The sequence below is a fragment of the Condylura cristata genome, unplaced genomic scaffold, assembly GCF_000260355.1.
Source record: "Condylura cristata isolate star-nosed mole 26May11 unplaced genomic scaffold, ConCri1.0 scaffold00029, whole genome shotgun sequence".
Lineage (NCBI taxonomy): Eukaryota > Metazoa > Chordata > Mammalia > Eulipotyphla > Talpidae > Condylura > Condylura cristata.
Window position 1 is genome coordinate 9913840 of NW_004567130.1, and position 12558 is coordinate 9926397.

General features: G+C 44.1%; 1 pseudogene; it reads right to left on the reverse strand.

Moving 5' to 3' along the window:
- Positions 1-596: 596 nt before the first annotated feature.
- On the reverse strand, positions 597-1120 carry LOC101623583 (annotated as a pseudogene).
- Between the last annotated feature and the right edge of the window lie 11438 nt (positions 1121-12558).

Below are 12558 nucleotides of genomic sequence, written 5' to 3' on the forward strand. Positions count from 1 at the left end.
CAGGGTATGAGAGGCTTCACCAGAGACAGAGTGGGGAGCAGAACAGGCAGATGGACTGAAATACACTGCTGAGGGGAGCAGCTGGTGAGACAGGAGAGGTCTGCCACACCATGTGGGTCAGCTCCCTGGCTGAGGATTGAATTTGTGCTTCAGTGGCTACAGCTAGCTTCATAGTGCTGTGCTTTAGCCTGTTGCGCCATCAGGGAGGGACCACAAATGTGGATTTTAGAGCTAGACTGTAGTGGTTATACTATTGTAAATATCTGTATGTCATTCCTTATAAATAGTGATAACAACCATCTCTGCAACTCACCAAGTAGCAGAGAGGAAGGAAGGGTTGGCACACATGGTATGATATAAGTGGTCAATGTTTGCTGCTTTTACATAAAACTGATTATTCTTCCTTTTAGAAATAATGTTTGTATGATATATCTTTCTCTGTTTGCAACTTACTTATATCATTATATTTGAAATGAATTGCCTGAATTCATTCATAATTTTTACCCATTCTGCCAATGTGTCTTTCCCCCTCCACCTCCTCAGGCAATGGGTTTATTTAACAGAAACTATCTCTTACTTTACTGAAGTGGCTTTTCCTAACCACAACCAAATCCATCCCTAAACTGGAATTTAATTGCTGACTCAGCTCCAGCATCAAATTTCTTATCTACACCAGGGGGCAAAACAGGCAGTTTTGTAAGTGTCTTTTGCCTTCTTATTGTATGAGTCTTGCAGTTTGCTCACCCTCCAGATCTTTGGGTCCTGGCCTTCCAGTTTCAGGATGGCTCAAGCACAGGTGGTGGGCACCATCACAGGGGGGCAGGTAGTGCTAGTCACAGAGATCCTAGATGCCCTTGTTGGTAAGGTCCAGTAGAAAAGTCTCCAGGCAAATTATTCCTTCACATAGTCTCACGATTTGAGAGACTGCACAGCCTTACTGACATGAAAATCGGGCATATTTTTGTCCCCAGTTCAAGGTGTTTAGGCACATTGACCTCCTTCTTTGTCACCATCACTCTCTCCTTAAAAGCAGTTCATAAATGGCAATTTGGTTCTTCTTGGGCATCAATATTGCAGATGCTGCTGCCAGGAACCTGGGCTGGAGAGGAAGGAACGTCATGATGTAGCATATAATAGCATCTCTCAATGTCAGACTCTTAATCAGTATATTTAGGCCATTTACATTTAAAGCAATGATTGATGTATGAGTTTAAGCTTGCTATTTCATTATTAGTTTTCTGTTCTTTCCTTGTTTCTCATCCTTTGTTACTTTTACTTGTCTTCATGTGAAGGGATTTCTTAAAACATTTTTTAGAGTTCTAATTTGATTTATTTATAGCTTCAAGTTTATTACTTTTGGTAGCTTTATTGGTTATTATTCTGTTTTACCATATAATTATGTAATTCATCACAGTCAGTGTTTTACTAAATCATCAAGTGTAGAAACCATACATGATGATCTATTTACTCTGACATTTTAAGTATAATTATCTTAAGTATTTTCCCTGCACACATTGTGCACCACCTCAGATGGTAGTATAACTTTTGCTTCAACCATAAAATATGATTTAAAATGATGAGGTGAAGTGTAGTTCAGTCATTCAATCCTCTGTCATCTCCGCTCTACTAATGAGCCCATCAAGCAAAGTTCTTATTTTGGTTATTTCCCTTCTCAGTTCTATAAATTCTATTTGGTTCCTTTTTATAACTTGTAATACTTTCTATTTTTCCATTTCAAGAGAATTTACAATTATTGTTGAAGCACGTTTATGAGATTTGCTTGTTGGTGTGGGAAACCCTACACACATGCTTGCTTCCTGACCTAGTTACTCATTTATATGCTTACACATTTACCTGCCTACTTGTTTACCTCTGTACCTGTTTGCTTCCTTGCACATAGGCCTTATACAGTCTCACGTACTAACAATTCCACACTTACTTGCTCCTCTGCTAACCCTCCTCCATTTTTACCTTTTCGTCTACTTAGTCATTGGCACAATCACCCGCTTGCCACTGGCACAACTACACACTTTTATGATCACAAACTTACATGATGACGTGCTTAAAATCCACTTACACAACTCCAACTCTAGATTTTGTGGGGTCCCAGCTGCAAAGGTGCTGAGTGTAACAAGGAAGGGGAGTTGGATTTCAGGAAAAGAAGGCTCTTGGTCACCCACGCAGTCAGGCCCACCCTCGTTCCTGGCGCTAGCTGCCTCCTACTAGTCTGCGCTTGCTAGAGCCCCTGTCCACACTTCTGATAGTTGCCAACATATTTCCTGCAGTCTGAACATTTTTATGGGTTTTTTTTCTCTTCGTCTCCATGTGTGTCAAGGCGGAAGGAAAACAGCCAGCATTTGGGGCACTTGCACATCCCTGGCCCTATGGTAGCACCCACTGTCTTGTCTGGCAACTGGCCTGCTCAGCTTTATGTGATTCCCTCTAGTATAAGTCAGAGCTGATTTTCATATAGGTGGCCATTTCTTGGACAGTATGTATACAGGGATCCTCCAGGGAAGAGTACCCTGAATGTGGCTAATCAACGGGGAGAGCACTGGACCTGAGTCCCAGGCTTGAATTCAGTCTTCAGCTGGACCTCTGCTGAGCTGTGTGGCTGGGAGAGTCATTGTCCCCTCCCGGTCTCTGTTTCCTCATAGGAGGGAAGGAAGTAAACTGCAGTCATAGAGGCAGAGACAGGGTCCCTTACTTTTCTCCTTTGCGCTTAAGTTTAGTACACAACACTTCAGTGAAAACTTCACTGAACTGTAGACAATGGTATGAACACCTCAGAGCACTCTCAAAGTGGGATTCCCCTCTATCTGCATCAGAATCTTACAATGCTCATTATATATACAGATTGCTGGGTCTCAGCATCTCTGGGGAAAGGAACAGGAGTTAGTAACTTAACAATTTGCATAAAGAATCACTTGTATAGGGTGCAGAAAGAATTTCTGCTGCCCCCTTTTTCTCCACATAAAAGATTCTTGTTTTTTCTAATGCCGGATGGTTTCACTCATAGCAGTATAACGGAGAAAAAAAATAATAATAATGAACAGCTATTTGCCAGAGACATTTTATGGGGTGGAGTGGGAAATGGGATCAAAAACAGTGGGGGGAGGAAAATGCACTGGATTATGGTGTTGGCACATGAGTGATTTGGTGATGGGAAGCCCAAGGGGATTACAATTGAGATGGAAAATGCACAAAATGATGTAAAAATAAACTATTATATAGGGAAAAAAGATTCTTGGTTTTTCTAAAAGTGAGTTCTGATGTCACCTCCATCAGGAAACCTTCCTAGACTCATCCCAGATAGAATGAACTGCCTCACCTTCTTGGGCTACCAAGTTAACTAATTCACATTTGTGTCCCTCCCACCTAACCTGGGAGCCCATAGCAGATGGTAATCTTTTTTCTTTTTTTTGGAAGTTTTTTTTTTAAAGATTTATTTATTTATGCATATGAACTGGGATACAGGCCAGAGGTGCAGGGGAGGTGAGAAGTTTCACCCAAGACACAGCTGGGAACAGAACAGGCAAATCCTTGAAGTACACTGCTGAATGGAGCAGCAGGCAGGTCAGGAGAAGTCTGCTGCGCCATGTGGGTCACCTCAGGGGCGGGGATTGAACTCACAGTAAAGCGGCTGCGGCCAGCTTGCAGTGCTGCACTTTAACCTGTTGTGCCACCAGGGAGGCCCCGCAGATGATAATCTTAACAAATGAAATCTAAGCTCCTTCTCCTGGTTTAGGAGGCCTCAGGATCTGCTCCCTTTCATTTCCACCTACCTTCTGCACCCCCCTCAGCTCACCTCTCCCCACTCCATCTCTCCAAATCAATGCTGCTATCAAATTGTTTCTTAACCAAGTAAGTCCAGTCTCTCAATATTTGCTCTCACCGTTTCTTCAGACTGAAGCCTTGTTTCTCCAGATCTGTATCTAACTGGCTCCTTTCCCCAGACATCTGGTTCCAGATCAAGTATCACCTTCTCAGAGACACTTTCTTTGTGCATTCACAAAAAAAAAACAAAAAACAGTAATCCTGTCTCATCACCCCATTTTAGTTTTATTAGATATTTATTACTCTCTGATAATTTTGCTAGTATATTCTCTGCTCCTTTCTAGGAAATATATGTTCATGAAATGAAAGATCTTTACTAGCTTAGCTTAGTAATTCTTAACCATGGCTGAATTTTACCCCCACGGAACATTGGCAACATCTGGAGACATTTTAGGCTGTCACAACTGGGCCGGCTCTACTGGCATCTGATGAGTACAGGTCAGGAATGCTGCTAAACGTTCTCAAATGCACAGGACAGAGCAAAGATTTCTCCAGTCCCAAATGACAATGGTGTCACAGTAGAGAAACCCTGGCCTGGGTTTCGGATGCCTCAGTGCTGCCTGGCAAATTTTATGCAGCTCAAATATTTTTGCAGCACGATGTTTGAATTAAATGTTAGACATAATTTTAAAACTGTAAAGGCCCTTCGAGAGCAATTAAACCACAAGGGTTTATACTCTGCTTCTGGAAGGGAGAGCTTCAGAAATTTTGTACATCACATAGAATATTTAGCTAAACAATGAAGATGTAAACTTTGTGACTCTGCACCCTTTTTTATATTGGGTCCCCATTGTCTCATAAATTCTACTACTTTTAGGGGCCTCCCTGGTGGCGTAGAGGCTAAGAAGCGCAGCACCATGAAGCTCTCAGCAGCCACTGCAGCACTAGGCGATCCCCGGCCAGGAAATTAACCCACAAGGAGCAACAGACCTCTTCTGTCTCACGGGTTGCTCCCCTCTGCAGTGTAATTCAGCCCATCTGCCTGTTCTGATCCCTACTCTGTCTCTAGTGAATCCTCTCACACCCCTACACTTCTGGCCTATATGCCATTTCTTCTATGCATAAATAAATAAATCTTAAAAAAAAATTTTTTTCTACTACCTTTAAAAATTGGGGAATTCCCTGTCCAGTTCTGCCCCTCGTTTCACCAAAGAAGACAGGACTTCCCAGAAAGTCTAGGAGCCCATCAATATCACACAGTGAACTAGGGCTGGGTCTCTTCAGTGCCCAGCTGACCCTAGCCCCTAAGACATCTGAGGATCAAGACAATGTGAGGTAACAGTTACAACAGGGACCACACTGGGTATATTTCACTGGCTCTGCCTCCAGCGAGGTGTGTGAGCTTAGAAAAGCTACTCAGTCTCCTTGAGCAACTGTGTCCCCTGTGGATGTATAAAATGGAGATAATAATAGTACCTACCTTATAGGGTTGTAATGCAGATGAAAAGTGTTCGCAAGTGAAAAATGTTTGGAGCAGTGTCTGGCACCATGGCAACGGCTGCATGCGGAGAGACCAGATCATTCAGGATTGCCTGGGATTTGCTGGTTTGGACACTTCAGGTCCTGTGTTCTGAGAAGCCCCTGGGCAAAGTGGAGCACTTGGGGATCTTAGCTAGATGGGTGTGTTTTGTTTTGTTTTGTTTTGTTTTTCAAACAGTAAATGTTCAGTAAATGTCTTTATTAATGTCTGGTGTGACTTTTCCTTACTCTGTATTTGGTGTTTCATGTATTGAGCATCAGGAAGTTAATCACATGGATGGGAGAACATGGGACATCTTCAGCCTATGTTCTGTGTCCTAGAATGTTTCCCTTGCCAGATACAGCAACACATTAGTGACTTTTTCCCTCTTCTCCTTTACCCTCAGTAGTGACTTTTTGCTTTGCTATGGGAGTGGTATTTCTTGAATAATATTCGTTTTTAAAAGATTTATTTTATTCACTTATGCATATGAGAACTGGGGTATAGACCAGGAGTACAGAGGCTGAGAGGGTTCACCAGAGACAGAGTGGGGAGCAGAACAGGCGGATCTACTGAAATACACTGTTGAGGGGAGCAGCAGGCAGGATAGCCATGTGGGTCAACCCCCCGGCCAACGATCAAACTCAGGCCATACTAGTGATAACTCTGAGACTTAAATCCTAGGACATGAGGGAAGGCCCCCCCCTCTTTTTTTCAGCTTTACTAAAATACAATTGACACACAGAATGTATAAGTTTAAAGTGCATACAGCATAATGATCTAGCATGACCTATATCTGAAAATGAAATAAATGAAGCTGTAGGTCATGTTCTACAATTGCTTCAAGGATGCCCACAGCAACTCTATTCTGGGTGATATTTTTATAGCAGGTGGTTTGTCACTGGATCGCCTCAAACAAGAGAACTCTTTCTTTTCTCAAAATCTTCACATTTCCAACAGTTCACCACCTTAGAATGGAAGTTCCCCTGTAACTCAGCATTTTCAAGCTGGAAAAGATTCTCGGAGATATTTCTTCCAACCACACCATTTCCCAGATGGGAAAACTGAGCCCAGAAAAAGCTTATTTCCTTTCATGAGGTCATACACTCTTCAAGGATGACTTGAGACTCAGGCCCGAGATTCTGACTCCTGGCCAGGATGCTGTCAGAGGTTCTCAAACTGGGTTCCACAGCCAGCGTAGCAAGTTTCATGGAGAAGTGAGTGGCTGGGGCTAGAATGAACCCAGAAAGGGCTGCAGGGCCCCTGGATACCCCTCCCTCCTCCTCCTTTCACAGAAGCTTCCTTTTTACCATTTGTACTTTGAGCTTCAGCTTGAAGTAGCCTCTGCCAAAAGGTTCATGTGCTTAAAAAAGTTTTTGAAAGCCACTCAATTATACCATAAGATTGACATACTTTCTTCCCTGGAAAATTGGCTGCTACGGAGAAAACTTAACTATTTCTTGGAACCACATCTTTCTCCTAACAGGTTTTACATCTTTGGAAAAACCAACGCATGTGTCCTTCACAAACCAGCCGTTAAAATGAAAGGCGCATTCAGGAGCAGGAACTAGGAACTGGCTGGTGAGTCCAGGCATCAGGAAGAACTGGCTCAGATGAGCAGCCTCGTGCCCGTAAAATTAGAAGACTGTCCCTTAGGAAAATGCTGCTGTTTGGGCTATAAAAGCTTGAAAGGAGAGCCCAGGAGGGCTCCAAGGTAGGAAGTCCTCAGGAAATCTCAGGCAGGATGGAGGGGTCTGAGGTCAGTGAGACCGACTAGAACTCAGGCTCAGAGTGTTGGGGTTGGGGCTGGGGCTGGGCAGCTGTGGGTTAGCTCTGTTTCTCCCCACCCCCTCAATGTGGTTCACAGCTAAAACAGACAAGAACCAAAGCCAGGAACACATCCTGGGCTGACCCCCAAAGCGGAAGAAAGACAGAAAAGCTACTGTCATCGTGCTTGGCAATTCTAGGCCCATCCTCACTGTGTCAAAGATTAAATGAAGGAGGGGTGCACTGGGCCGACTCCCCAGGGCAGAGAGAGGGAAAGTTTGGGCTTATTATACTCGATAGACTTAGGCTTGAATCCTGGTTCAGCCACTCACCAACTGTGCAACCTGGGATAAATTTCTTCATCTCATTGGCAAAATGTATATATAATGGCATTACTTTATAGGACCAGTGAAGGTTTAGAAAAGTTGGGGGGGTGGAGGAGGGTGCTGCTTCTCACAGTGCCCCATGCCAAGGAATTAGTTGTAGCCAGTCACCTCCATACTTCCACAGAGGTGCCCACCTGTGGACACCAGAGCCTGAGTTCCGCCCCATTGGGTGTGCGGCCTCTGTCCACCAGGCATTTTTACTTGATGCTAGGATAGCTTAGAGTAGGGCTGTCATGATCATAACTTGCAACCAAATAAGATTTGGGTCATATCAGAAGACTTCCTAAGAGACTCAGAGTCCATATCAGCCTCTGCCATAGTCCCTGGGTTTGGCCAACCTTCAGCACATAGGGGCTTAAAAGATACCTGTTGAGTGACATCATGATAGAAAAAAATTAATCAAAAACTGAATGTTGACAACTGTCTCCTGGATGAAGGGAGACTTTAAAAAACACAAAGGAGGGGCCCTCCCTGGTGGTGCAACGGGTTAAAGCACAGCACTATGAAGCTCTCCGCAGCCACTGCAGCACAAATTCGATCCTCAGCCAGGAGGTGACCCACATGGCACAGCAGACTTCTCCTGTCCTGCCCGCTGCTCCCCTCAGCAGTGTAGTTCAGAAGATCTACCTGTTCTACTCCCCGCTGTCTCTGGTGAATCCTCTCACCCCCCACACCTTTGGCTGTACCCCAGTTCTGTATGCATAAATAAATCTTTTTTTAAAAACATTCAGGAATTCATTATGGAATGGACATAATGTTGAGTGAAATAGGCCAAAGCCAAAAGAATGTACTGTGTGATGACATTTGTATAAAGATCTAGAATAGGCAAGATAATTCTCTGTTGATGAATCAGAATAGGGATAACCCAGGAGCTGGAAGGAATAGAGCTGTGCCCTGTCTCCTCACCATCTGTTCCCACCCCCGTTCTATCTGGCGTAGCTGTTCGAGAAAGGACTGCTTCATGCTCTCTGCCCTCTCGCTGCCTCTTCCTCTATCCTGATCTAAATGTGATGGTTAGATGTCTGGCTGGCCAGCTGGGTATAAGGATTAGGCTCCTACATTAAGGTTAGAAGAACAGAGACAGAGAGCTGTCACTCCTGTCCTGAACTGAAAACCCCCTAATTGGGGGTGAAGTCACATCCCTTTTTTACATCTTTTACTTGCCCAGAGTCACAGAACTAGGCAACGGCAGAGTTGGGGTTTGAACTAGAGGCTCCGGCCAACAAAACCCACATTCTTAATCCCTCAGTCATATTGCTGGCTCAGAAGCCATGTTGTGCAGATTCTGAGAGTTTATTTACAACTCCTGTCAAATGGCTCACCAGTCTCAGTGACAGCTCATCACACAACAGACCGGCCAGGGAGAAACCCGGCAGGCTAGGCTCTAGTCCCTATCCCAGGCTCTTCTTTCTCCTGCCTGACCTCAGCCAGGTTATGGCTCCCCCATCGTGGCATTTCACCCCCTCCTCCAGCCCCTTATCCTCATCCAGTGAGTGATGGGGTCTGGATGTAGTATCTTTGCAGTGATTTTCTCTACCTTTTTCTCCATTACCTGTTTCTTTGAAGAGGAGGCAAGACTATCACAGAGGATAACTCGATAACAATTCTACAGATGTATAAATGCACTTACCTGTGGCTCAGCCATCTCTCTCCCTGAAGATGTACCCAAAGATGTATGAACGAGGGTTTCTGGGTGTCAGGGCTTGTGAGAATGAAGGCCTCTTGTAAACAACCTAAGTACCCATTGATGCGGGGCTAGTTATGACATCAGAGTGATTTTTCCAACGGAGGAATCCACAGCAGCTTAAAAGTTTAAGATTAAAATCTCCACTCAAGAAAATACAAACAGATACCCACAAAAGACTTGTATGTGATTGTTTATAACAATGTTATTTATACTAGCCCTAAGCTGAAACACATAAAAAGTCCATCAGCTAGTAAATGGATAAGCAAAATGGAATGTATCTCTCCAGTGATTTATTAGCAATAGAAGGCCAAAATATAGACATATCCTGCCACGTGGATGAACCTCCAAATATTTATGCTAATAGAAGTCCACTGTGAAAGGCCATGGAGTGGACATTTCCATTTATAGGGGCGGCTGAGGGAAGGCCGGAGAGGCAGCTCCATATGTATAGACAGAAAGATCAATGGAGCGGGGAGTAGGGAGAACAGGGAGAGGTGGAAGTGGGTATTTGCCAGGGAAGGAGGGACTGGTGAAGGTGAAGACTGACTCACAAACGGGAATATGGGTACTTGTAGGGGGAAAGGGAAATGTTGTAAAACTGAGTTGCAGGGATTGTTGCCCAGCTCTACAAATTTACTAAAATTCCTTGAGCTGTGCATGCAATAGATGGATTTTACAATATGTTAACTATACCTCCACCCAACTGCTTTTTGTAGTTTGTTGTTGTTTTTTCTCATTTAAGAAAATAATAAAATAATTTATTTTTACATCATCTTGTGACTTTTTCCATCTCAGTTGTAATCCCCATGAGCTTCCCATCACCAATTCACCCATGTGCCATCACCATCTCCAGTGTACTTCCTCCACCTCCATTTTTGATCCCATTCCCCACTCCACTCCCATAAAATGTCTCTGGTATATAGCTGTTCGTTATTATTATTTTTTTTTTCACCTGCTCCTTTATACTCCTGCTATGAGTGAAACCACCCGGTACTTTTCCTTTTCTTTTTGGCTTATTTCACTAAGCATGATCTTTTCCAGCTCCAGCCATATTGCTGCAAAAGGCATGTGTTTATCTTTTTTTGATTGCTGGATAATATTCCATTGCATATCTGTACCACATCTTTTTAATCCAGTCATCTACTTTTGGGCATTTGGATTGATTCCATGTCTTTCCTATTATAAATAAAGCAGCAATATTGTTTTGTTTTGTTTTTTAAGATGAGGTTGGTATGGGAAAAGGAATAAGACATGAAGTGAATAAAGATGCCAAGCAAAATATACAAGCTGGGAATTTTGTCCAAACTTGTATAAATTGCCATTCATGTTTTTAAAAATAAATGAAATAAAACCCTTCTCATATGAACACGAACCCACGCTTCAGTAAATGTAGAAAGTCCTGTCTTGGACACTGCACATTTGCGGCAATAGATACTTTGGGGGAAAAGAGGAGACATTGGTGGCTGGAGGGATGTATCTTTTACTTTACAGTGGAAGAGGATTCTTTGGGCAATTTTTTTTTTGTTGTTAGTTTAAGTGAAAAAGAAAGAGCAAACAAGAAGGAAAGAAAAGAAACAGAGCATAATAGGGTTAGAGATTATCCCCAATCCAGCACCTTCCTTTAGAAACTGGCATTTGTAAGCAGTAAATTGGAGGTGTCTAGACTTGAAGAGGAGCTAAGACATGATAGAGACCAGTTTCTTTGCTTCGTAGGTGGAGAAACTGAGGCCCAAGGAGAGGCTGGAACCAGTCCAATCCAGAGCTCACTGGGCCTGGGCCAGGGCTGAAGTCCAGGCCTCAGAAGAAGCTCCCAGCTCTGCCCCCGCGTTGCACTCTGCACAAATTGTTTCACGTCTCCAGGAAGAGGAGTTTATAAATTTGGCCACATTTTGGAACAACAGAACCATAAATGGGCATGCCCTGGGGAGGCTGGGAGGTACCTGACCTTTGAGAGTAGGAGTGGGGGGTGTGGTGGGGAAGAGGGGGGCAGGCCGAGCCAAAGCCCAAATTCTTGCAACCAAGTGGAAAGAAAACTGGAGAAAAGAACTAGGCAGAGAGTGCTGCCAATGATCCAGGTAAATGTAGGCGAACAGACAGGCCTGCTCAGGTGCATCTGCCATTGTCTGGCTGAGTGATTTCGGGAAATACCTTCCATCTCTCAGCCTCATGGTTTCAGATCTGGGGACTGATGAGAACATGTGAAAGATTGTGAAAATGTAGGTGACCAGGCTGCAACTCCCACTTACAGAGAATCACTGTTGCAGGATAGAGCCCAGGCAACTATATTTTCCAGAGCTCATGGGGTGGAAATGAGGGTGGTCTGGCTGACTTAGAGAACATTGTTCAGGAACCATGGCATCTCAGACTTCTCAGCATTGTTATTTTTATGAAATTCTGCTGCTTTTAGATAGAAATGGAAACTGCTCTGCTTGACATTCAAGGCCTCCAGGGCAACATAACACACACACACACACACACACACACACACACCTCCAGCCCCTCCCCCACACCCATCCCCTCCAGGACTTTGGCAAATAAGGCGAAGCATCCTGGGGTGCTGCCCCAGATCAGATCAGATCTCTGCCTTTTGGGGGGACCAAAATGGAAACTCCACCCTCCATTATACTTTCCCTTTTCCAAACATGTTCACCGGTCAACCTTTATTTCAAACCTTTATTCAGGCTGTTCCCTCAAATTGAATGAGCCTCCCTACCCCACCTGGCTTCTCTTCTGATGGAAACTTCACTTCAAATCCCTTCCATGAAGTTTTAGTTAGGGGTCTTCACCCCAAGACTGAATCACTGCTTACTTAAGGCTCCATCTCCCAAGTGAATGAATGAATGATTTGCCTCCTGACCCTTTGCATGGTTTGTATTTAATCCTGTTTGTAGAAATACAATGAAATATGAAGCAACTTAGATCTGAAAGCACAACCACTGAAAAACATCCGGTCAGTCAACAAACGTTCACTGAGTACCTCCTATGCACCACGCACATGTAAACAAACCAGAGCGTTCCAGACTAGTAAGCGCTGTGAGTGTTATGAGCGAGAATGATAGAGAAGTGCTGTTTTGTAGAGGGTGGTCAGGGAGCCTCTTGAAGGAAGCTGCATTTTTGGGCTGAGACCTAAAGAATAAGACCCAGCTGCTTTCTGACCTTCCGTGCCCGATATGGGGGTGACCAAATTTGGGCTGAGAAGAGCTCCCTAGCTTCTAGGTAGTGAGTGGAGGTGGAGTGGGTCAGTGATCAGAGTCAAGTGATGAGATTAACAGCAGTGGGAGAGGTGGGGTTCAGTCACAAGAGGACAGACGCCACAGGGGAGCCTGCTGCTTGGGTGGGTCAGCTGACCTTCCGAACCTTAGATGCTTTGATTCTCTGAGCCTTATCTATGTTTGAAACACGCACGCAAATAAAGAAAACAA